This window comes from Bufo bufo, chromosome 4 (assembly GCF_905171765.1).
Source record: "Bufo bufo chromosome 4, aBufBuf1.1, whole genome shotgun sequence".
Classification (NCBI taxonomy): Eukaryota; Metazoa; Chordata; class Amphibia; order Anura; family Bufonidae; genus Bufo; species Bufo bufo.
Window position 1 is genome coordinate 452,374,352 of NC_053392.1, and position 23,765 is coordinate 452,398,116.

A 23,765-nucleotide genomic window follows, 5' to 3' on the forward strand; every position below is an offset into this window, starting at 1 on the left:
GAACGAACCAGCGTCTCCCTGAGGCCTAGGAAACAATGAGCAAAAGGGGAAAACAAAATACAAAGGGGAGAACACTTATCTTCAATAGAAAATGGATGAGCTGGAACTCAGAAGAGGACAACACACCAGCTCTTCCAACTCCAGGCAGAAAATATCAAACGCATGGTAGGAAGTGTGAGTCCAGACTACATAGAGGAATAGTAATGACCACAAGTAACACCTGAAACAAGAGGTGTGGTCATACCAACAACAACATTGCAAAGTGAAACCGAGAGGCTGTCAGATAACCTCAGGTAATGCAAGTCTCTCAGATCTTCTAACTGCTGTCACGGGAGGAATCGTGACAGTATACCCCCCCCAACCCCACCCCACACCCAGGACTGGCCTTGGTAAAAGGCTCTCACCAGGCGACTAGTATTGATGTCGTCCACTGGAACCCACATTCTCTCCTCTGGATTGTAACCCTTCCAGTGAACGAGATATTGGAGGGATCTACTGATATTGGAGGGATCTACTGAGAGTCCACTATACTGGAGATCTGAAATTCAAGATTACCGTCAACCATGGAAGGAGCGGGAGGCAAGGGGGACGGTTCAGCAGGTTTGACATATCTCTTCAGCAATGATTTGTGGAAAACATTATGAATTTTTAAAGCCTGCGGAAGTTCTAGATGAAAGGCTACCGGGTTAATAATGGCAGAGATCTTATATGGAGCAATAAACCTTGGACCCAACTTCCAAGAAGATACCTTAATTTATTGAAATAAAAATGATCACAGGAACACCAAAAAAAAGTTCTTAATTTTTTTGTACAGTTGAAAATAAGTACAAAAAGATACAAAGATAGTGGTGTATGCAGACACCTAAGACAAATATGGGAAGTCAAGAATTATATGAGCGATACAGCATTAGAATGATTAAAATACTGTAACCTTTTACTCAATAACACCCTCCCACCCACCCCTTCCCAACTTGAGCAGAGAGACAGCAATGTCGGCACATTAAGGACAATCATGCGCCTGGGCATCAAGACAGCGCTGTCTGAGTATAGTGGCTCAGACGGTCAGTCACTACACATTAACTATGTAGAACGCCTGGGGAGGGAGTGTATCAAGGTCAGTTGTCCCCGTACACAATCCTGTACTAGCGCCTGTGAAGCTAGTTAAGGCTACTTTCACACTAGCGTTCGGGGCTCCGCTTGTGACTTCCGTTCAAAGGCTCTCACAAGTGGCCCCGAACGGATCCGTACTGCCCCAATGCATTCTGAGTGGATAAGGATCCGCTCAGAATGCATCAGTCTGGCAGCGTTCAGCCTCCGTTCCGCTCAGCAGGCGGACACCCGAACGCAACTTGCAGCGTTTTGATGTCCGCCTGGCCGTGCGGAGGCGTGCGGATCCGTTCAGACTTACAATGGAAGTCAATGGGGACGGATCCGTCTGTCCTGGCTCCGCTTTGACACGGATCCGTTAGAAACCGTTCACGTCTCTGCGCATGCCCAGTAACTTCCTGTCCCTCCCCCTCATCGTCGGCCATTTTGGATTATCGACTTGGTGAGACTGGTAAGTATGAAGTTTTGTCTGTTTGTCTATCTTTCTTTTTTTACTATCTATCTCTCTATTTCTAGGGTGGGGGGGCTGCTGGCACTTGGGAAGGGGTGTGTGTCTGGAACAGTGGGAGCCGCTGGCACTGGTGGTGTGGGCGGTGCTTCTGACATTGCGGGGGTGTTTGTGGCTGGAACTGCGCGGTACTTCTGGAACTGCAGGTTTTTTTGTGGCTGGAACTGTGCGGTGGTTCTGACATTGCGGGGGTGTTTGTGGCTGGAACTGCGCGGTGCTTCTGGAACTGCAGGTTTTTTTGTGGCTGGAACTGTGCGGTGCTTCTGACATTGCGGGGGTGTTTGTGGCTGGAACTGTGCGGTGCTTCTGACATTGCGGGGGTGTTTGTGGCTGGAACTGTGGGGGCTGCTGGCATTGGGGGGGCTGAGGGCACTGTGGGAAGGTTGTTTGGAACTGGGGGCCTGATGTCATTGTGGGGGGCTGCTGGCACTATGCGGGGCTGCTGTCTCTGGGGGTGTTTATGGCAGTTGGGGGGGGGGGGGATTATGGCTCCTTTCGGATTCATTTTTTTAATCATTTTATTATTAGGGTCGTTCCCAAAAAAATAAAATAAAAAATATCTGCGGTGGGCAAGCCCAGATCTATATTTTAAAAAGTAAGTATTAAAAAAAAAAATTGTTGATATATGAGGAAATAGTGCTCTACAAGTTCCTTTAACGTTATCTGCATTTTGTCTGGTATTCTGTTGCGTACAGATGTCGTCAAAGAAGACAACCGTTGGGGGGGGCGTGGCCTGACCGAGCTCGATGGCGGCTGCTTGTTAGCAGAGCTCTCGCCACCAGACCCTATTTTAGCCCTCATCACAGCACTACTCAGTGTCCGGCATGAAGATCCAGTCGAAAGACTGTATGCCGATAACCTCCGGGCGAAGAGACGACTCAAGCCCGAGCCGGGACATGGATAAATTCCTTAACAAGCCGGCTTCTCAGCCGCCAGCGAGGGCACCTAAGATGGCGCCGAAACAGCATGGCGCGGCCCCACGCGACTCAGCCTCACAAGCGTCTCAGTCTCATACACTGAGGGAGGAAGAGGACCCAAGCGAACACAGCTCGCAGCACGGCGATGAGAGATCCGCTCTCACCAGAGAATTTCTAGAAGGGGCGCTACAGAGAGCACTAGCTCCGCTGGCTGCTGATCTAACATCCATAAAGGCGGACATTCACCAGATCGGAGACCGAGTAGAATCACTTGAACAGACACAAGACGCTATACTTACATTCAACTCAGCGGTGAAAGAATCCTTATTCTCCCATACTAGAGCGATGAACTCTCTCTTACTACAAATGGAGGACCAGGAAAACAGGAACAGGCGGAGTAATATTAGGCTCCGGGGCCTTCCTGAGGCTGAGGAAAAAGAAGACCTATTCCAGGTAATGGATTCCCTCTTTCACATATTGCTGGGCCCAGAACAAGCAGTTCATGTCACTGTAGAAAGGGTACATAGGGCTTTAAAGCCGAAACCGACATCCCGTGACAACCCTAGAGATATAATATGCGGTATCCTGAGTTATAGAGACACCGAATTGATCTTACAAGCCGCTAGGAAGAAGGGTGAGATAAAGCTTCAGGGGGCCAATGTGCAGATCTACCAAGACCTTGCAGCTTCTACCTTGCAAAAGAGGAGATTATTAAAGCCTCTCACTGACCTTCTCCGCACCGCAAAGTTCCCATACAGGTGGCTTTTTCCTTTTGGGATCCTAATCACGGCTGGAAACCGCCGCATAACCGTCCGCACGCCAGAAGATCTCCCACCAGTCTGGGAGGCACTGCAACTTTCACCGGTGGAGATTCATTCCTGGATGCCTGTACCACCCATGGAGGACTTTCCGCCGTTGCCTTCAGCATCAAAATGGATGCGGCCTAAACCCCAGAGATCCGGGAAGAATAAGAAAGCCTGGACCCAAGGAGCACCGGACTGAGGTTTTGCCCATAGAGCTGGTCTCCTCTTGTTCCTCATTTTATACATAGGTATTACCTCTCCTGGGACTGCTTTGACGCGTTCGTCGAATCTAATAAGATAGTAGCCCATGAAAATATGTATAACTTTTCTTACTTTTTTTTTTTTCCTTAACATGGTTTTGAGCTATTTTTCACTTTAAGTTGAGGTGTATGTGGCGCTGAAGCGTTTAACCCTTTCTACTCATACTTGCTCACTCCCGGTTAGCAGAAATGTATGATGGAGTAGTATAATTTTCTCTTCTTGTATTATGGTACTCAGGGCTAAAAGCAGGGGTTCTGGGCTGGTCGGGATACACATGTCATTTACATGTGTAATATATTTTTTCCTCCCCCCAGCACAAAATTCCTGCTTTTTCAGGAACTATTCTACATTTATGTTCTTTGTTACACGGTTATAACAGTTTTTGTTGTGTACATCTGTGTCATCTGGTTGGATATACGATCTCAGCCCGTGGATCTATAACTAATTCCCAATGGCTCCGTTAACATTATGTCTATCCACATTTAATGTGCACGGATGCAACAATCCAGTGAAAAGAAGTAGAGTTTTTCAAGTCCAAAATTGCGTCTGATATCGTACTCCTTCAGGAGACACATTTTTCTGACTCACATGTGCCTAACCTTAAAAACTCTCCCTTTAATACTTGGTATCATGCCACTTCTAGCAGTTCTGCAGCCAAAGGGGTCAGTATTGGCATTAGGAGAGGTGTTCCCTTTACGATGCAGGCCGAGGTAAAAGACCCAGAAGGTAGATATCTCCTTTTGAGGGGAGAGATAGGTCACCACACTGTTACGTTATGCAATGTATACGCGCCTAATATAAAAACGACTACTTGGTTGAATGAAATATTGGGTATAATTGAGGCTTTTGCTTCTGGCACAACTATAGTAGGCGGGGACCTAAACTTGGCTCTAAACCCACTACTTGATACTTCCACCCGAAAATCAGCCATTTCCTTTCGCGCTCTTAAATCGGTCCAGACTCGTCTTAGAGGACTCCATCTCAGTGATGTCTGGAGGTCGGTGCATGGTGACAGGCGTGATTATACATTTTACTCTAATCCCCATAAGTCTTACCAGAGGCTTGATTACCTCCTTGTCTCAGATAGGTGCTTACCTGAGGTGAAGTCCTCCACAATACATAGTATCGCGGTCTCTGACCATGCACCGGTCTCCTTCATCCTCAATTTCCCGGATCTGTGTGGCAGGGAGTGGTCCTGGAGATTGAATCACACTCTTTTGGATTCCAGTACTCAGGTAGAGTCCATATCTCAGAAATTAGGGGAATATTTTAACATTAACGTAGACACTTGCACACCAAGCGCCACTGTGTGGGAAGCGCACAAGGCAGTGATCAGGGGGGAATTCATTGCACTTGGTTCTTATATAAAAAAGAGGCGAATGGACAAGATGTCAGATTTGTTATCTCGCATTGCCACACTAGAAATGTCCCATAAACGATCACTCGCATTGAGGGATTTGGAAGATCTGAAAGCTTTGAGACAGGAACTTGAGGAGTTACTAAACATTAAAGCATCTAGGGCCTATATGAGGGTTAAACATAAACAATATGTACATGGAAACAGAGGGGGAAAAATTATGTCAGCTCTCATTAAAAAACGAGACGATCAGGTCTTTATCAAAAGCATGAGAACACAAGGAGGGACCGTTACCTCTGACACTAAGCAGATTTCTAAGATATTTAGGGATTATTATCATACCCTGTACAACCTTAGGCCAGAGGAGTCAATAGATATACGGTCAGCTAGAGATAGAGAAATAGGGAATTATCTGCAGCATCTGACCTTACCAGCCCTAGATGACCCCACTAAATTATCTTTGTTGGCCCCAGTCACTCTACAGGAAGTGCAAAAAATCCTTAGCTCCACACCGTCCGGTAAAAGTCCTGGCCCAGATGGGCTTACGGTTGCCTATTATAAGAAATTCTTTCCAGTTTTAGGTCCGCAGCTGGTTGTTTTCTTTAACTCATTATTAAAGGGGTTCCCTTTGACTAAACAGGCACTAGAGGCTCATATTGTTGTCTTACCAAAGCCAGGCAAGGACTTGGAAGTTCCAACCAGTTACAGACCGATCTCACTGCTAAACGCAGACGTAAAATTATGGGCAAAACTTTTAGCTAACAGACTCCCCTGAGCAGTCTGGCTTTGTGGGGGGCAGGGAGTGCAGGGACAGCACCTTCAGAGTGTTACAAGCTCAACAATTTGCTTTGAAACATGGAAAGAAGCTGGTGTTTCTCAGCACAGACGCAGAAAAGGCTTTTGACAGAGTGGACTGGAATTATATGAAGGCCACTCTGTTGAAGTTCGGTCTTCCTCCTCAGTTTGTGGAGGCGGTGCTGTCCCTGTATTCTAACCCCTCCGCTAAGGTCCAAGTTAATGGTATACTATCACCTGCTTTTAAGATCTCTAACGGGACCCGGCAGGGGTGTCCGCTATCTCCCACGTTATTTATATTGTGTTTGGAAACGTTTATACAAGCCTTGAGACAAGATCCAGCTATCACAGGGCTAAGAGTAGGCAAGGAGGTTCACACTGTGGCCGCATTTTCGGACGATATGCTTCTCTTTTTGACAAAACCTGAAGAAGCATTACCTGCCATTTTAAAACAACTAGAAGTCTACGGCTCTCTGTCCAATTTTAAGATTAATTTGTCTAAATGCACAGCATTAGGTATTAATATCCCGCGAGCGACGTCAGAACCCCTTAAGAGAAATTTCCCTTTTCAATGGCATGACTCCTTCATAACGTATTTGGGTATTAAGGTGACGAAGGACCCCAATCAATTATTTTATCAAAACTTCCCTCCACTGCTGCTAGATATCAAACAGCAATTAGCCGATATAAAGATCCCCTTTCTGTCTTGGATAGGGAGGAAAAACCTGCTTAAAACTTATATCTTACCTAAGCTATTATACACCATGCAGTCATTACCAATACCACTTCCCCAATCCTTCTTAGCGAAGATACGCAGCCTCTTCTCCTCTTTTGTTTGGGGTAACTGCAGAGCAAGGTTGGCATATAGAACACTTGCCAAACCCATAACTAGGGGAGGTTTTGGACTCCCTGACACAGCCACCTATTATAAAGCAATCCAGTTGAGATTACACTCTGAAATTAGCAGCCCTTCGGTAAATAAACTGGGATGCAATATAGCTAGACACTTATTGGGCCCTAGTAGATTAGCAAGCTTATGGGATCCCAAATTGATAGTGAGAGGTGGCGATAGTCGGGGAAGCCTGGACCCCCTCAGAGGAGTTTTGGTGGTATGGTCTAAGATGTCTACACTTATTCGTTCCCCCCCTTGCTTGTCACCATTCACACCCATGTGTTTTATTCCATACTTGGTTGTGAGGGGTTTTCAAGATGACCTGGGACTGTGGGCGGCATTGGGCACGGAGGCAATAGGGGACATCCTGCAACAGAGAGAGATCCCTTCCATCCTCAGCTTACAGTCGAGGTTCCCACATATAACATGGTCTCCCCTTCATTATTCACAATTTCGGAAAATATGTAACCAATACATGGCTTGTACACCTGACCGTCTTGACCCCTCCTGGTATGACGCTATTTTGCTTCAACAGGAAAGCAAGAAAGGGTCTATTTCTAGGATATATAACAAAATGCTAGATAGTGAAAATTCCACTAGACCCCTATTTATCTCCCAATGGGAAAAAGATTTGGGCATTACCTTTGATCCTAAAATAGTAGATAAGATCCTTTGTCATTCTCACGGGTTCTCTAAATGCATTCGGATCCAGGAAAATTCCTATAAACTAGTCACCAGGTGGTATAACACCCCGGTCAAACTTCACGCCATGGACTCCTCCCAATCGGATAGGTGTTGGAGGTGTAAGGTGGATAGAGGAACTTTGCTACACATATGGTGGGAATGCCCCTTGATTTCCCCGTTTTGGGATACAATATCAAAACACATACAAGAGATTTGCACTGTCTCCAGTATACTGACTCCCCTAGGGGTCCTGCTAAACTTACCCACAACCAATTTCATATTAAAAAAACACTTATTGCTGGCTTCATTAGTTGCAGCGGCAAAACTCTTAATTCCAATGAACTGGCTATCCAGTAAACCGCCGGCCCTGACTGATTGGATCAATAAAGTGCAAGAGATACGTCAAATGGAAGAACTGTCTAGCTGGAGTTCTCTGGCCCATGACAAATATTTGAGGGTATGGACTCCATGGCTGAAGTGGCAGGAAAATTATATATCGCCAACGGTGGAATAAGATCTGACTCACATAACCAAGGGACAGGGCAGGGGTCTGGCAGTGTTTTAGAAGAAGATCTTTTGAGACTGATGTATTTTAGAAAATGTATGATTATCTTCCACACCTTGCCCAGATAGGAAAAAGGTAACTGATACTAATGAGGATTATTTGTTGGATTGCTTTAGACAACATAATAAAAATTGTGCAATATTCACTTAGGAGAAGCCATTACCATCGCTTTTAGTGAATTATATGTATATCCTCATGCTATTTTCTGTACTGGACCACAGATGTACTGTTTGTTGTTGTTAATTCTTTTATATTTGTTCACAAAGTGCACTTGTATGTACACTTATGTTATAACGACGAAAGAAAATTTTAAATAAAGATTTGTCAAAAAAAAAAGAAGACAACCGTTGACTGGAGTGACCCACCCAGAAGGCGCCGCCGTATTCAGTGGCCGGTAAGTATAAAATCAACACTTGGAGTTTTTACTGTTTGATTCGTTGCATTAATCAGTATGTGCTCTTATTATAGATTTCGTCTTCATCATCTGCGGAGGGCTCTCCAGCAATGGCCAGCTCACCTGCCCAATCGCCAGCGTCCAGGGGAGGTGGACCAAGCCCGGACCGGGGCTGTCAAGAAGTAAGTGTATATATATATATATATATATATATATATATATATATAGAGAGAGATAGTAATTTTTTGTTTTATTTAAGTACAGTCTTCTAAAAAAAAAATATTTGTTTTTAGCAATCTGCACCTAGAGCCGCCAGCGAGGATCCCCCAGTCGCCTCCAGAGTCCGCGGGAATGAGCGTGGCGGTCGTAGACGTGTAAGTATTGAATTAAGTCGTTTTAATTAGCATTTTGTATTAGGATTTACATTAAATTTTGGATTTCCTTTTTTTCAGGGTTCCGTAGGCTCCACCAGGGAAGATGAGGAGTTCGGGGGTTCCGAGCATAGATAACCTGCTCCTCATCCAACTGGTGGAGGCGCGTCCATCATTATGGGACCACTCCGACCGCCACCACGCCGACCATCGTCGTACCCAGCGGCTCTGGAGGGACATCTGTGCTGAAGTTTTTGAGACCTGGGGGGATCTCGATGCGGCGGCTCAGGAGAAATATGGTAAGTAAAACAATATGTATTTTAATACTTTAAAATATTGTTCTTTTCCTTTCATCATGCTGATTTTAGTTTTTATAGTTTTTTTCGATAGTCAAACTGGTTACAACGCGTTGGCGATCTATCCGGGACCGCTTCAGGAGGGATTACAACAAGGAGGTTCAGGCCCCGAGTGGCTCCGGAGGAACCTCAGGGGCCACCTACATCCATACGGCGGCCCTGGGGTTCCTACGAAAGGCAATGGCACCAAAAAGGTAAATATTTATAACAACTGTTCAAAAAATAAATTGTAAAGGGGCTGTCTGAGACAGGGTAGCGTTTGGCTCCCCTGTTTTGGCCAGCCCCCCACAGTCAGATGGACAACTGTTCTCTCCGTCTGACTGTAAGGGGCTGTCTGAGACAGGGTAGCGTTTGGCTTCCCTGTTTTGGCCAGCCCCACACAGTCAGATGGACAACTGTTCTCTCCGTCTGAGTGTAAGGGGCTGTCTGAGACAGGGTAGTGTTTGGCTTCCCTGTTTTGGCCAGCCCCCTACACTCAGATGGACAACTGTTCTCTCCGTCTGAATGTAAGGGGCTGTCTGAGACAGTGGAGCGTTTGGCTCCCCTGTTTTGGCCAGCCCCCCACAGTCAGATGGACAACTTTTCTCTCAGTCTGAGTTTAAGGGGCTGTCTGAGACAGTGGAGCGTTTGGCTCCCCTGTTTTGGCCAGCCCCCCACAGTCAGATGGACAACTTTTCTCTCCGTCTGAGTTTAAGGGGCTGTCTGAGACAGTGGAGTGTTTGGCTCCCCTGTTTTGGCCAGCCCCCCACAGTCAGATGGACAACTGTTCTCTCCGTCTGAGTGTAAGAGGCTGTCTGAGACAGGGTAGCGTTTGGCTCCCCTGTTTTGGCCAGCCCCCCACAGTCAGATGGACAACTGTTCTCTCAGTCTGACTGTAAGGGGCTGTCTGAGACAGGCTAGCGTTTGGCTCCCCTGTTTTGGCCAGCCCCCTATGGTATACAGTAGACATAGCATAGAACATGGATGTTTTATTTAAAGAACAATTCCTAACTTTCCTTTTTTTTTTTTTCTACAGAAGTGCCAGCAGCACTCGGGAGCCTGACCAACCTCCTGAGGCGGAACCGGAACAGATCGCCAGCGCCAGCCCTCCTGTCCCTCATGCATCGGCTCAGGATAATCCGAGTCCCCTACCGGGTCCCTCCGCTCAACAGAGGCTCTTAGGTTTTCGTCAAAATTTGAGAGCCCTGGTGAGCAGGCAGAGATCCGGTAGGCCAAATCGAGCTGATTATGCGAACCTTGTAGAGGTCGTATCCGACGCTCTAGAAGGTTTTGCCCAACATCAGATGGAGTTTGGTGCTGACTTGATTCGCCGCTGGGAGGGGGCGGACTCGGCGTTTCAACGCAGCCCAAACTACCATTATGGGCTAAGCATGATCAGTTTGATGGACTCAATGACGCCCGAGCAGTTGCATGAGTTCAAGATCATGCAAGAGAACGGGGCATGGGAAATTATGCACCGCCCCCAAATCCCACCCCCATCCCCATCCCACACCTATCCCCCATCCCACACCTATCCCCCATCCCACACCTACCCCCCATCCCACACGAGTGGCCAGTACCGCCAACCTTTCCCTTCCCACCCCCCCCCGAGCATGTGTTTCCTTCTGCTTCTTTTTCTTCTCCTGCCCCGTATTTTCCTCCTACTTCTTTTCAAACTCCCTCCACCTCTACACATGCTCGGGTCCCCTCCTCCTCAGACCCTTCCTTTCTCCACACCCCGCAATTACGCCCTGCATCCTTTCCTGTGGCCAGTAGTTTTACCTCAGTGGATCGCCAGGACAGGGGGGCTACCATTGCCAGCCCTAGACCATCAACCCCACGACAGTCCACCTCCCCTCACCGTTATGAACAATTATAAATATAATTTTTGTTTATATTTATTTTATTTATTTTCTGTATAAAAAATAAAAAAATGTTTATACTTTACTGCACTGTGTCTGTGTTTTTATTGTCCTGTACAGGGAACCTTGGCACTATAGCTGTGTTGAAATTAAAACTACCCTAGTCCACTACTGTGCGTTTATTACAACACCCTTAGTAGTTTTTATATCAAAACAGCATTAGTGCCAATGTCGTAAGATCCATTAGAACATGACCATCAATAATGAGCTATCTTTTGGCTCTTTATTGATCGTAGAACCTATGATTGACACATGAACAAGCAAATGCTTGTTCATTGTTCAATCTTGTGCCCTTTCATATGAGCCCTTGTGGGAGTCACGGTCCATCAGCATCATCAGGAATTCATTAATAAACTGTGATTTTAACGTTTAATGATTTCCCGATGACGCTAATATAACTAGTGTGATTACCACAAGGGACACGCAAGGGACATACAGTTTTTAAAGGGGTATTCACATAGACAATGGGGGGATTTCACTTGAATATGTCCCCATTGTCTGATAGGTGTGGAGAAAATATTGGTAGGACCCGCACCTATATCGAGAACGGAGCGGGGAGCACTGTTGCTGTAGGACACATTTCCCATGGTACGTCCACCACCAAGCGCTAATCCCCGCCTCTCACATAGAAGTGAATGGAGGGCGGCAGCACAGTGCGACCCGCACCTGTAAGACAATGTAGATATATCTTAAAGTGGTATGCCCCCATTGTATGAGATGAGAAAACCCCTTTAAGGCCTCTTGCACACGACTGTATGCCCCAAGAGACATACGGTCCGTGAGCGGGCCCTATGTCCCGTAGTGGCATTGATCGTGCGCACGAGAGCACACAGCATCATAGTGTACAATCATCCTGTGCAAGTTGAGCTGCCCGCGGGGATATAGTCTTACACTAATAGATCATATGAGTGCGGGACAATAGCCCAGTTAGCGGCACAACATGGTCAGCATCATGATGCTCTGTACTCCTGTACGCACGATCAATGACGATCAGGGACATATGGCCCTCTAACGAACACTATACATCTTTAAGTGCATGTAGTCATGTACAAGAGTCCGAAAGGTGTGGTCCATTATCAAAGCCGGACCAGCTTTGGAACTTCAACAAGATAGCCCTGGAGAAATATAGGAGCATTACAACCCTATAGATCTGAATACATGAAGATGGAACCTAGAGATGCTTTTCCTCCCAAAACGGATCCGCTAAATGGATGACAAAACGGAAACAAACGTGACAAACGGATCCGTAAAACAGACGGATCCGTACAAACGGATCCGTCTGAATGGCTTCCGTTTGGCTCCGTTTAGTCAGTTTATTGACGGATCCGTTTGAAATGCCCTTCAAACGGATCCGTGAAACGCTAGTGTGAAAGTAGCCTAAGGAGACTCAACCCACCCTTGCCATAGAGATAAAAAATTATTTGGACAATTTCGTTTAGCATATACTTCCCTTTTTAGTCTCAGGGTTACATTCATCCAATTAATAAACTCTTGCCTTGTGGGCGGAGCCTCTCGTATCCAATGTTTAGCTATCAGTACCCTAGCCTGGAACAGGAGTCTGTGAATACATAAGGAGTTCCTATCCTCCTGTCCTGGGAAATCTAGTAGCCCCAACACACAGATCCCAGGGTCAACATATCTGAGTTGCCGTCGCTATAATGCTTCTGACATCCTCCCAATAGGATCGCAGCCGTGGGCAACTCCAAATCATATGGAGCAATGTCGCTTCCTCTTCCCCACATCTAGGACACATTGAATTCGGACGAACACCAATCCTGAAAAGAAATTGTGGGGTCTTATATACTCGATGAATAAGGAACAGTTGTTACAATCGCTGGGATTCACTAACCGTTAAAGAGGAAGTAAGGGCCAAAATATCTGTCTATTGTTCCTGGGACAACACTCCAAGATCCTTTTCCCACTGGGCCTTTGCCCTAATGGTAGTAGAAGAGGAGGTAGTATCAATAATATATCTATAAAGCAAAGATATGAGGCCTTTAGTGGAGGAGCCATTTAATAAATGCTTAATCACGGAGGGAGAGTCAGCTATCCGCACTCTCTTGGGAAATTGTGCCTCAAACGCATGCCTCAATTGTAAAAACTGAAAAAATGCCATATTGGGCAGGTTCTTGCAACTGTATAAAAGATTAAAAAATTCCAGCTGATTGAAGTTGTCCCAAGAACAATAGACCCTTCCTCTCCCATTTTGTTTCGCTGGGGTAGGCCCCACCGCCTCCAGATCGGTTCATGATCATGGAGGAGTCTACTGAACGAGGAGGCACTACTTAAGCTGCAGCAGCCGTCCGGAGCCGATTCTGGGAGTATAGCCGCAGGATGGAGCCAGGAGAATTCAGGTGCTCAGCGAAGTGTGACTTCCTACATTGCCGGACAGGCCGCGCCCTCCAGGTACCTTCAAATTAATGTTTCTTGTGGACAGCCACACAGAATCACCCACTCTCAGGTTTGGATCACTCATACGTCTCTTGTCAGCCATACGTTTATACTTGTTGCCCATCTTTTTAAAATTATTTTGAATTTTACGCCAAATAGATGACAAAGAGAGGAAAATCTTTCCTCTTCAGGTAAACCAGAAGTCTCAGTACCAGAAAATGTGCCAAACTGCGGATGGAACCCATAAGCCCCAAAAAACGGGGACTTATCAGTGGACCCCTGCCTACGGTTATTTATAGCAGACTCAGTCAAAGACAAAAATGAAGACCCCTCCTCCTGATTCTCTGAGACAAAGCATCTCAAATAAGTTTCCAGATTCTAGTTAGGGAGCTCAGTCTGGCCGTTCGACTGAAGATGAAAGGCCGAAGAGAAGGACAATTGTACCCCCAGGCGAGTACAGAACGCCTTCCAGAACTTGGAAACAAAATGAGTCCCCCTATCAGACACCACATCAGAGGGAATACCATGTAGCTTCACAATGTTATCGATAAACACTTGTGCGAGAGTTTTAGCATTAGGTAGACCTGATAATGCTATAAAGTGCAACATCTTGCTGAAGCGATCAACAACCACCAGAATCACAGTTTCCTAAGGAACTTGGCAAATCTTTGATAAAGTCCATGGACAAATGAGTCCAAGGTCTGGGCGGGATGGACAACGGAAGTAGAGATCCTGAAGGCTGAGTATTTGTCACCTTAGCACGTGCACAAGTACCACAAGTTGACACATAACCCTTAACACATTTATGCAACCTCGGCCACCAGATTCTACTAGAAATGAGATCGACAGTGGATCTGTTCCTAGGGTATCCTGTGAGAACCGTAGAGTGATGTTCCTCGAACACCTTGTGCCGCAATTTAGCAGGAACAAAGAACTTCCCCGGAGGACAGGAATCTGGTGCATCTCCCTGGGCCTCCAACACTTCTGCCTCGAGGTTGGGATAAAGGGCGGATATTACCACCTCTTAGGCCAATATCGCAGCAGAATCTTCCAAATCACCCCAACCAGGAAAGCTAGGCGACAAAGCATCCACCTTGACGTTCTTAACTCCAGGGCGATAGGTAACAACGAAATTAAATCTGGTTAAAAAACGACATTCTGGCTTGTCTTGGGTTCAGGCATTTGGCAGACTCCAGATAAGGCAGATTTTTGTGATAGGTAATTACCCTCTATTACCCACGTCATAATTTTTCTCAGCGGCAGAGAGCTTCTTCGAGAAGAAAGCACATGGGCGCCATTCACTAGGTGAAGGGCCCTGCGACAACACTGCTCCTACCCCTACCTCGGATGCATCAACCTCCACAATGAATGGCTGTGACGCATCCGGTTGCATCAGTATAGGAGCAGAAGCAAAACATTCCTTCATAGCTGAAAAGGCTTGTAATGCCTCATCAGACCAGACTGAGACATGCAAACTTTTCCTAGTCATGTCCGTTAAAGGTTTAACAATCGTCGAGTAGTTCAAAATTAATTTACGGTAGTAGTTGGTGAACCCCAAAAATCGCATAAGCACTTTCAGATTTTCTGGTCAATCCCAGTCCAACACAGCACAGACCTTTTCAGGATCCATACAAAAACCTGAAGATGAGAGTAGGTAGCCCAGGAATTGCACTTCTGGAACCGCAAATACACATTTGTCCATCTTACCATACAGTTTATTCTCTCTTAGGATCTGTAACACTTGTCTGTTAACCTGATGCGACTCCATGTCAGGAGAATAAATCAGAATATCATCCAGATACACCACAACAAACCTACCTACCAGATGATTAAAGAGGTCATTGATGAAATGTTGAAAAACCGCAGGGGCATTGGTTAACCGAAATGACAATATTTTAAAAATGATCCTCAGGGATATTAAAGGCCTTCTTCCATTCGTCCCCCTCCTTGATCCTTATCAGAATATATGTCCCCCTCAAATCCAACTTCAAAAACACCTTGGCACCAACAATCTGATTTAACAAATCTGGGATCAATGGAAGAGGATAAGGATCACAGACAGTAATGCGATTAAGCTCATGTTAGTCCAAACATGACCTAAGAGTTCCGTCCTTTTTCTTAACAAAGAAGAACCCTGCATCCAATGGGGATTTGGATGGTCTAACATGACCTTTAGCCAAACTCTTGGTGATATATTCTCGCATGGCTTCTGTGACGGACTGAACTGTCACTGGGGCTGCTGGAGGAGCCTGAGGGCTAGCCTCCTTCCTACAGACTATGGACCGAGAACAATGTAGACCCCCTCAGACCTTTTGGGGTTACAAGGAACTATGAACGCTGATTTATGTGTGTAATTTATATGCCACATATTACCTATGGCCCATTAAAAAGGCATGGTGTGGATTCAGCAACACAAAAAGGGTTAAATCTTCACTGAGACTCCCACTGATTGTGTTAGTGATGGGATTAAGATAGTTGATTATAATAGCAGCTGACTCCTATGATACACTCAGGAGATAATCCCATCACATGTGTCTCCTCGTCCCCTATTTATTCATTATGGAGGTGGTGAAGATATCTGTTTGCATGTTAATTGTGAATTGCGTCAAAGACAATGCCAGTGTGTTTGTTAATTGCGTCACAGACAATGCCATTGTGTTTGTTGAATAGGGTTAGTTTTGTGTTTAAACTGTACAAAATTGGCTGCTATGTCATGTCCTCAGTATGTCATGTGTATATAAGTCAATGCTGTGTGTTCAATAAAGATTTCCTGTTTTACCCTTCATCATGTTGAGGCTGGTGTTTGGGTAACTGATCGACACTGGGGATTGCTATACGCTGAAGATTTGCTATACTCCCCTGGCTATAACTACTAGCTCTTGTAAGAGCTGTTCCTGCTCTCTGGATTTAGGAGAGGTTCACCCACTGGAGCCTGGAGCCTTGTCGTAGGTCCAGGGTGGGTAGGAGACGGCGAGACCTCAACCAAGCTTCGCAGCCAGACTGTCACCATGTCTGTAGATATGGTGACAGCGCTGAGATCCCCACTGTTACACACAGCCGGGGATCTCAGTTAACCGGACTAGCCAATCACGCGATCCTAATGCCGGCTAAAAGTTTCTGATCCGCACACTCCGTGACTGTGCGGATCAAAACCATGTTAAATATGTTAAATATATTGTGGGGATTTGCTCTGGTAGACAGGGTAAGCGGACGCAGTACAGAGGCAAAAAACAGTTGGTAAAGCAAAACTTCAGTGTTTATTCACACATAAGGAAAAAACAAAATGACAGTTCACAGTCTTGGTGTTAGTTCACACAATGGAAAGTCCAAGGAACAAAACAATCACCTTGTTAGCAGTTTTTTCACCAGCGGTCCACAACAGGCTTTAGGGAGCCTGTTTCCCATAATGCGGCTCTCAGCCCTCCAGCATGGCCCAAAGCCTCAGATCCCAAACACAGACTGACTGCGCTCACCAGTTAGAGAGGAGTAATCCACCCCACCTGACAATGCTGACTGCTTTTAAACCTGCCAAGACCCGGCCTGGAACGTGGGGGGGGGGGGGGGGGGGGGGGGAGAAACCCAGCCAGCACTTTGGCTACTCCCAGTAAAATCCGTCCCGGATGAGCTTTACAGTCATACTAAACAGCTGAAGTGTCAGACTGCAATCTGCAATACAGACACTACAGGAAAAAAAAAACGGCTCTTACCTCACCGAGGCCAGGAACTAGGGGTGGGTGGTATAGGCGATATGCAATATAAATTTGGGCCACGATATGGATTTTCGCCATATCGCCGGACCGCGATATGATCGCGCTCTCTGCGCGCACCATTTTCTCCTGAGCCGGCCGGCACAGTGGAGGGAGAAGGAGGGAGTCCCTCCCTCCCCACTGTGCACGGTTGCCGCTGAACACCAATGAGGACAGAGTAGGAGGGGAGGGACTGTGGCCACTGCGCCACCAATGAATGTGCCGGCCATATCCCACAGGGTCCCCCTCCCCCCCCATCATTGGTGGCAGTGGGCAGTTCCGATCGGAGTCCCAGCAGTGTAATGCTGGGGCTCCGATCGGTTACCATGGCAGCCAGGAGTCACGCTACCGAAGTCCTGGCTGCGATGGTATGTTAGTGAGCAGCATTATACTCACGTGCGCCGTGGCCGCCGGGCGCCCCTTCTTCTGTCTGTGCGGCTCATTGCTAATGCTTATAGCATTAGCAATGCGCCGCACAGACCTATGAGAAGAAGGAGCGACCGGCGGCCACGGCGCACGTGAGTATAATGCTGCTCACTAACATACAATCGCAGCCAAGACTTCAGTAGCGTCCTGGCTGCCATGGTAACCGATCGGAGCCCCAGCATTACACTGTTGGGACTCCGATCGGAACTGCCCACTGCCACCAATGATGGGGGGAGGAGGGGGACCCTGTGGCCACTGCCACCAATGATTAATACTGGGGAGGGGGGGGGGGTGGGTTTGAGTTACCATAGGGGGGCAGATCAGAGGCTGGGGGGGGCAGATCAGAGGCTGGGGGGGGCAGATCAGAGGCAGGGGGGGCAGATAAGAGGCTGGGGGGGCAGATCAGAGGCTGGGGGGACACATGAGAGGCTGGGGGGCACATGAGAGGCTGGCTGCCATGGTCAGCTCCCTGCTGTTGTGTGCACGAAGCACAGGGCAGCAGGGAGAGTGTAAAGTCCTATTCACCCTAATAGAGCTCTATTAGGGTGAATATGACAAGGGTTCTAGCCCTTAAAGAGGGTAATAGTTAATAAAAAGTAAAAAAAAAATAAAAAATATTATTATAGCATTATACTCACGTGCGCCGTGGCCGCCGGGCGCTCCTTCTTCTGTTTGTGCGGGTCATTGCTAATGCTTATAGCATTAGCAATGCGCCGCACAGACCTATGAGAAGAAGGAGCGTCCGGCGGCCACAGCGCACGTGAGTATAATGCTGCGCACTAACATACAATCGCAGCCAAGACTTCAGTAGCGTCCTGGCTGCCATGGTAACCGATCGGAGCCCCAGCATTACACTGCTGGGACTCCGATCGGAACTGCCCACTGCCACCAATGATGGGGGGAGGAGGGGGACCCTGTGGCCACTGCCACCAATGATTAATACTGGGGAGGGGGGGGGGGTGGGTTTGAGTTACCATAGGGCGGCAGATCAGAGTCTGGGGGGCAGATCAGAGGCTGGGGGGGAAGATCAGAGGCTGGGGGGGCAGATCAGAGGCTGGGGGGGGCAGATCAGAGGCTGGGGGGGCAGATCAGAGGCTGGGGGGGGCAGATCAGAGGCTGGGGGGGGCAGATCAGAGGCTGGGGGGGAGCAGATCAGAGGCTGGGGGGGAGCAGATCAGAGGTTGGGGGGGGGCAGATCAGAGGCTGGGGGGGGCACATGAGAGGCTGGGGGGCACATGAGAGGCTGCCTGCCATGGTCAGCTCCCTGCTGTTGTGTGCACAAAGCACAGGGCAGCAGGGAGAGTGTAAGGTTCTATTCACCCTAATAAAGCTCTATTAGGGTGAATATGACAAGGGTTCTAGCCCTTAAGGAGGCTAATAGTTATTAAATAAAAAGTTAAAAAAAAAAAAGTTTAAACCCCCCCCAATATAGAAAACAATATATCACAATATATATCGCATATCGCACATGCTTAAAATTATATCGCAATATAAATTTTAAACCATATCGCCCACCCCTACCAGGAACCTTGATGACACGTACCGACCATCAATGATGGCCCCTTGTTCCTTCCTACAATATATATAATATTTTATTACTCCCCCCCTTCCCGCAGCTCCTGATGTGCCCCACCTAATTTAAGGATGGCCGAGCGGACAGGCGCACGCAATCGCCTGCCCCCCCTCTTCCTTCCCCCATTTTCAGGATGGCCGAGCCATTAGCAGAGTGTCAGCATACAGCTGACACTCTGCTTGAAACAAACGACATCGGTGCTGGCACCGATGTCAGCTGTTTAACCCCTTCCATGCTGCGGTCCATAGGGACCACTGTATGGAAGGGGTTAAGAGATGAAGGGAGCTCCCGCCCTATCCCATCAGACTGCTGCTGTGCTGTGGCAGCGGCAGATGCGTGATGGGTTAACAGAGGGAGGGATCTCCCTCCCTCCCACATCCGGCCGTTGCGCTGCTGTGGCAGGGCCGGATGGTTACCATGGCTTCCGGCTTGCCATGGTATAGCTGATCAGGGTCCTGTTAAAGGCAGGAGCCTAATCAAGCTTACTGTGAGTGACAATGCACTGCAGTACACTATAGAGTGTACGGCAGTGTATTGTAAACCATTAGACCCACTGGATCGTTAAGAATCAAGTGGGTCTGGGTAAAAAAAAAAAAAAGTGAAAAGTAAAAAAAAAAAGGAAATTCTAATTTCTTCTTATAGCAACACATTTATAATTGATAAAAAAATAAATAAACACACTACACATGTTTGGTATCATCGCGTCTTTAACGACCTGTTCTAAAAAAGGATCACAAAGGATTAATGGTGAACGCCATTAAAAAAAAAAAAGAGAAAAACTTTGATGGAAGTGAAATTTTTCCCACCTCACTTCCATAAAAAACTTATTAAAAGTGATCAAAAAGAGTACCAATCAAACCGGCACCTCATCCCAAAAAAAAGAGCCCCTACATGAGACAATAGCCCAAAAAATTTAAAACATATGGCCTTCAGAAAATGGAGACACAAAAAACATGATTTCAGCATCCGTAACAACCTGCTCTACAAAAATATAACATGACCTAACCCCTCAGGTGAACACTGTGAAAAAATAAAACAAAAAGCCATTTTTTGTCGCCTTACATCACAAAAATTGCAACACAAAGCGATCAAAAAGGCTTATACCCCCCAAAATAGTACCAATAAAAACATTAACTTATCCCGCAAAAAATTAGACCATACCTAAGACAATCGATCAAAAAAATAAGAAAACTATGACTCTCAGACAATGGAGACACTAAAATATGATTTTTTTTTTGCTTCAAAACTGCTATTGTTGTATTAAAGTGAAATAAATATAAAAAAAGTAGACCTCTTAGGTATTGTCGCATCCCTAACAACCTGCTCAATAAAAATATCACATGACCTAACGGAAATTAAATAAAAACAGTGCCTAGAAAGCCATTTTTTTCCCTTAAAATGGTACCAATCAAACTGTCACTTCATCCAGCAAAAAAATGAGACCCTACCTAAGACATTAGGTCAAAAAATAAAAAAGCTATGTCTCTCAGACTATGGAGACACTAAAACATAATTTTTTGTTTCAAAAATGCTATTATTGTGTAAAACTTAAATAAATAAGAAAAAGTATACATATTAGGTATTGCCACGTCTGTAACGATCTGCTCTATAAAAATGTCACATGACCTAACCCCTCAGGTGAACGCTGTAAAAATAAATAAAAACTGTTCCAAAACAACCAATTTTTTGGTGGTCACCTTGACCCATAAAGTGTAATAATGATGGATAAAAAAAAAAATCATATTTACCCAAAAATGGTACCAATAAAAACGTCAACTCTTTCTGCAAAAAACAAGCCCCTGTACAAGATGATCGGCAGAAAAATAAAAAAAATATGGCGTTCAGAAAATGGAGACACAAAAACATAATTTTTTCTTGAAAAATGCTTTATGTAAAACTGAAACAAAGAAAGTAGACATATTTGATATCATTGCGTCCGTAACAACCTGCTCTATAAAAATAGCACATGATCCACCCTGTCAGATGAATGTTGTATAAAATAAAAACGGTGCCAAAACAGCCATTTTTTGGTTACCTTGCCTCACAAAATTTTTTATATAGAGCAATTAAAAATCATATGTACCCCAAAATAGTACCAATAAAACTGGCACCTTATCCCCTAGTTTCTAAAATGGGATTGCTTTTTGGGAGTTTTTACTGTAAGGTGTATCTGGGGGACATGGCATCTAAAAATCAGTCCAGCAAAATCTGCCTTCCAAAAACCATACGGCGTCCCTTTTCTTCTGCGCCCTGCTGTGTGACCTTACATCAGTTTACGATCACATGTGGGGTGTTTCTGTAAACCGCAGAATCAGGGAAATAAATATTGAGTTTTGTTTGACTGTTAACCCTCGATGTGTTAAAGAAAAGAACGGATTAAAATGGAAAATCTGCCAAAAAGTGAAATTTAGAAATTTAATCTCCATTTTCCATTAATTCTTGTGGAACACTTAAAAGTTTGTAAAATCAGTTTTGGGTAACTTAAGGTGTGTGGTTTCTACAATGGGGTAATTTATGGGAGGCTTCTACTATGTAAGCCCCACAAAGTGACTTCAGACCTGACCTGGTCCTTAAAAAGTGGGAAATTTTCTTAAAAACTTTAAGAATTGCTTCTAAAATTCTAAGCCTTCTTACGTCCTAAAAAAATAAAATATGACATATAGAGAATGTTAAGTAATAAATATTTTATGAGGTATCACTTTCTGTTTTAAAAGCAAAGAAATAGAAATTTTGAAAATTGCTAACTAAAAAAAATATATTTTTTCATAAATAAAGGTGAAATATATTGACTCAAATTTAGGACTATCGTGAAGTACAATGTGTCACGAGAAAACAATCTCAGAATGGCCTTGATAAGTAAAATTTTTCCAAAGTTATTACCACATAAAGTGACATGTCAGATTTCCAAAATTTGATCCCTTAAAAATGACCACCACAGCGCCCGCCCCTTTATTAGTGACCTCCACAGAACCCTGTCCCCTTAACAGTGGCCTCTACAGCAATCTACCCCTTAACACTGACCTCCATAGCGGACTGTCCCCTTAACTGTGACCTCCACAGCAGCCTGCCCCTAGGGTGGCCAGAGGTCCGGTTTTAGGCCGGACAGTCCGGCTTTCTGACGTGCAGGGCCTGGAAGGACACAGGGATGTTCTTTTGAACAGCTCAATCTCAAACAGCAGCACTGTGCTGTCTGAGCGTGAGCTGCAGGGAGAAAGTCACCCTCCCTCCCACCCCTGCAGCTCACAAAAGTTGATTTTTACCTTCCTTTTTTCAATCTCCGTTAGCTGTGGAGTGGGATGAAGCATGGTCTAACCAAGTTGGGGTGGGGTTTTTAAGTCCGTCTTTTGAGGGTGGCTGTTCAGCCACCCTACCTGCCCCCTGAACTGTGACCTCCACAGAACTCCGTTACCCTTAACAGTGTCATCCACACAGTGTCATATACAGACTAACCAATCAGAGCGATCGCTGACAAGGGACTGCTCTGATTGGTCCCTTGCCAACAGTTATCATGTCTCCTCTGTCGGGGAGAATGGAGAGTCTGGGGCTCTGACATTTTAGCGTCACAGCCTCCGGTAAGAGTTTGGGTGTAACTGTACGTCAAATTGTGGAAACTATCCTGCAATCTGGACAGGAAAGGGTTAATAAAAACTCACTAGTGCCGGCTGCATAGTTCTTCAGTTCTAGCTCCTCCCATTGATTACATCATAAAAGGTCCTTAAGTTGTACTTGGAATTTTCATTTCCTTTCAATAAAGATGTAAGACCTTCCTCTCCATGTGCTCTCCTGCCACTGCTGATCACACAGATCATTGTCAGGCAGGAAGAGAGGTGAGTGCAGATGCACAGTTCTCTCATTGATCGGGGAAAGCAATGTATGTGCGCTCTGCCAGATCATTAAGGAAGCAGTCAGGGGGTCGGTCCATGCTAGATCACCCTGACTGTGGATTATAAGATGCAGGCACTTTTTAGCAAGATTTATTCTTGCTAAAAAGTGTGTCTTATAAAGCGAAAAACACAGTAATAACAATTTTTTTATGTATCACTCAAAAATACCAACATTTTCCAAAATATCTATACATTTTTTATTTCTTTTGTATACCTAAACGTAAAACATATCAACCCAAATCTACTAATAACTTGAAGTACAATGTGTTCTGAAAAAACAAACTCAGAATCGCTTGGATAAGTAAAAGCCTTCCAAAGTTAGTACTAAATTAAATTACATGTCTTGGTCAGGAAGGTGAAAACTGGCTGTGTCTTGAAGGGGTTAACAAACCAAGCTTATTAATTCTTTTACTCTGGTCCCCCAAATTCAAGTGTGCAAGGTGATCTCTATACTATAGGTCAGGCATGCTCAACCTGCGGCCCGCCAGCTGTTGTAAAACTACAAATCCCACAATGCCCTGCTGTAGGCTGTTCGGGCATGCTGGGAGTTGTAGTTTTGCAACAGCTGGAGGGCCGCAGGTTGAGCATGCCTGCTATAGGTCTTTAACAACACACAAAAATAAATTGTTCTATGTTACTGGGATGTATAAGAGAAGTTGTCAAAATGTGACCCCTTCTTTGACATGAATCAACACTCTACAGCTTTTGGCTAAAGATGTGCCTCAGCCTTCCTGTCCTTCCTACCACCTGAATGCACGATGCACTGTGAAAACTTCTGCTCAATTTTAGCTGCTGCATCCTACACCTTTTGGACCAGAAAATGGGGAATTACCT

At 45.7% G+C, this 23,765-nt stretch overlaps 1 protein-coding gene and 2 long non-coding RNA genes across 5 annotated transcripts in view; 2 read left to right on the forward strand and 1 right to left on the reverse strand.

Moving 5' to 3' along the window:
* The window catches only part of NDUFAF7 (NADH:ubiquinone oxidoreductase complex assembly factor 7), a 205,408-nt gene that overhangs the window by 15,760 nt on the left and 165,883 nt on the right, over positions 1-23,765 (reverse strand). The gene's annotated exons all lie outside the window — the stretch shown is intronic.
* LOC120998666 lies at positions 2,244-8,775 on the forward strand. 2 transcript variants are annotated; one of them, XR_005778457.1, is made up of 4 exons: positions 2,244-2,331; positions 8,230-8,465; positions 8,577-8,657; positions 8,736-8,775. It is a non-coding gene; the product is annotated as an uncharacterized LOC120998666 (long non-coding RNA). The 2 variants fall into 2 exon arrangements; XR_005778458.1 differs by lacking the exon at positions 2,244-2,331 and having other exon boundaries at positions 8,246-8,283; positions 8,358-8,465.
* LOC120998665 lies at positions 8,929-10,083 on the forward strand. Its single transcript, XR_005778456.1, has 3 exons — positions 8,929-8,953; positions 9,045-9,204; positions 10,026-10,083. It is a non-coding gene; the product is annotated as an uncharacterized LOC120998665 (long non-coding RNA).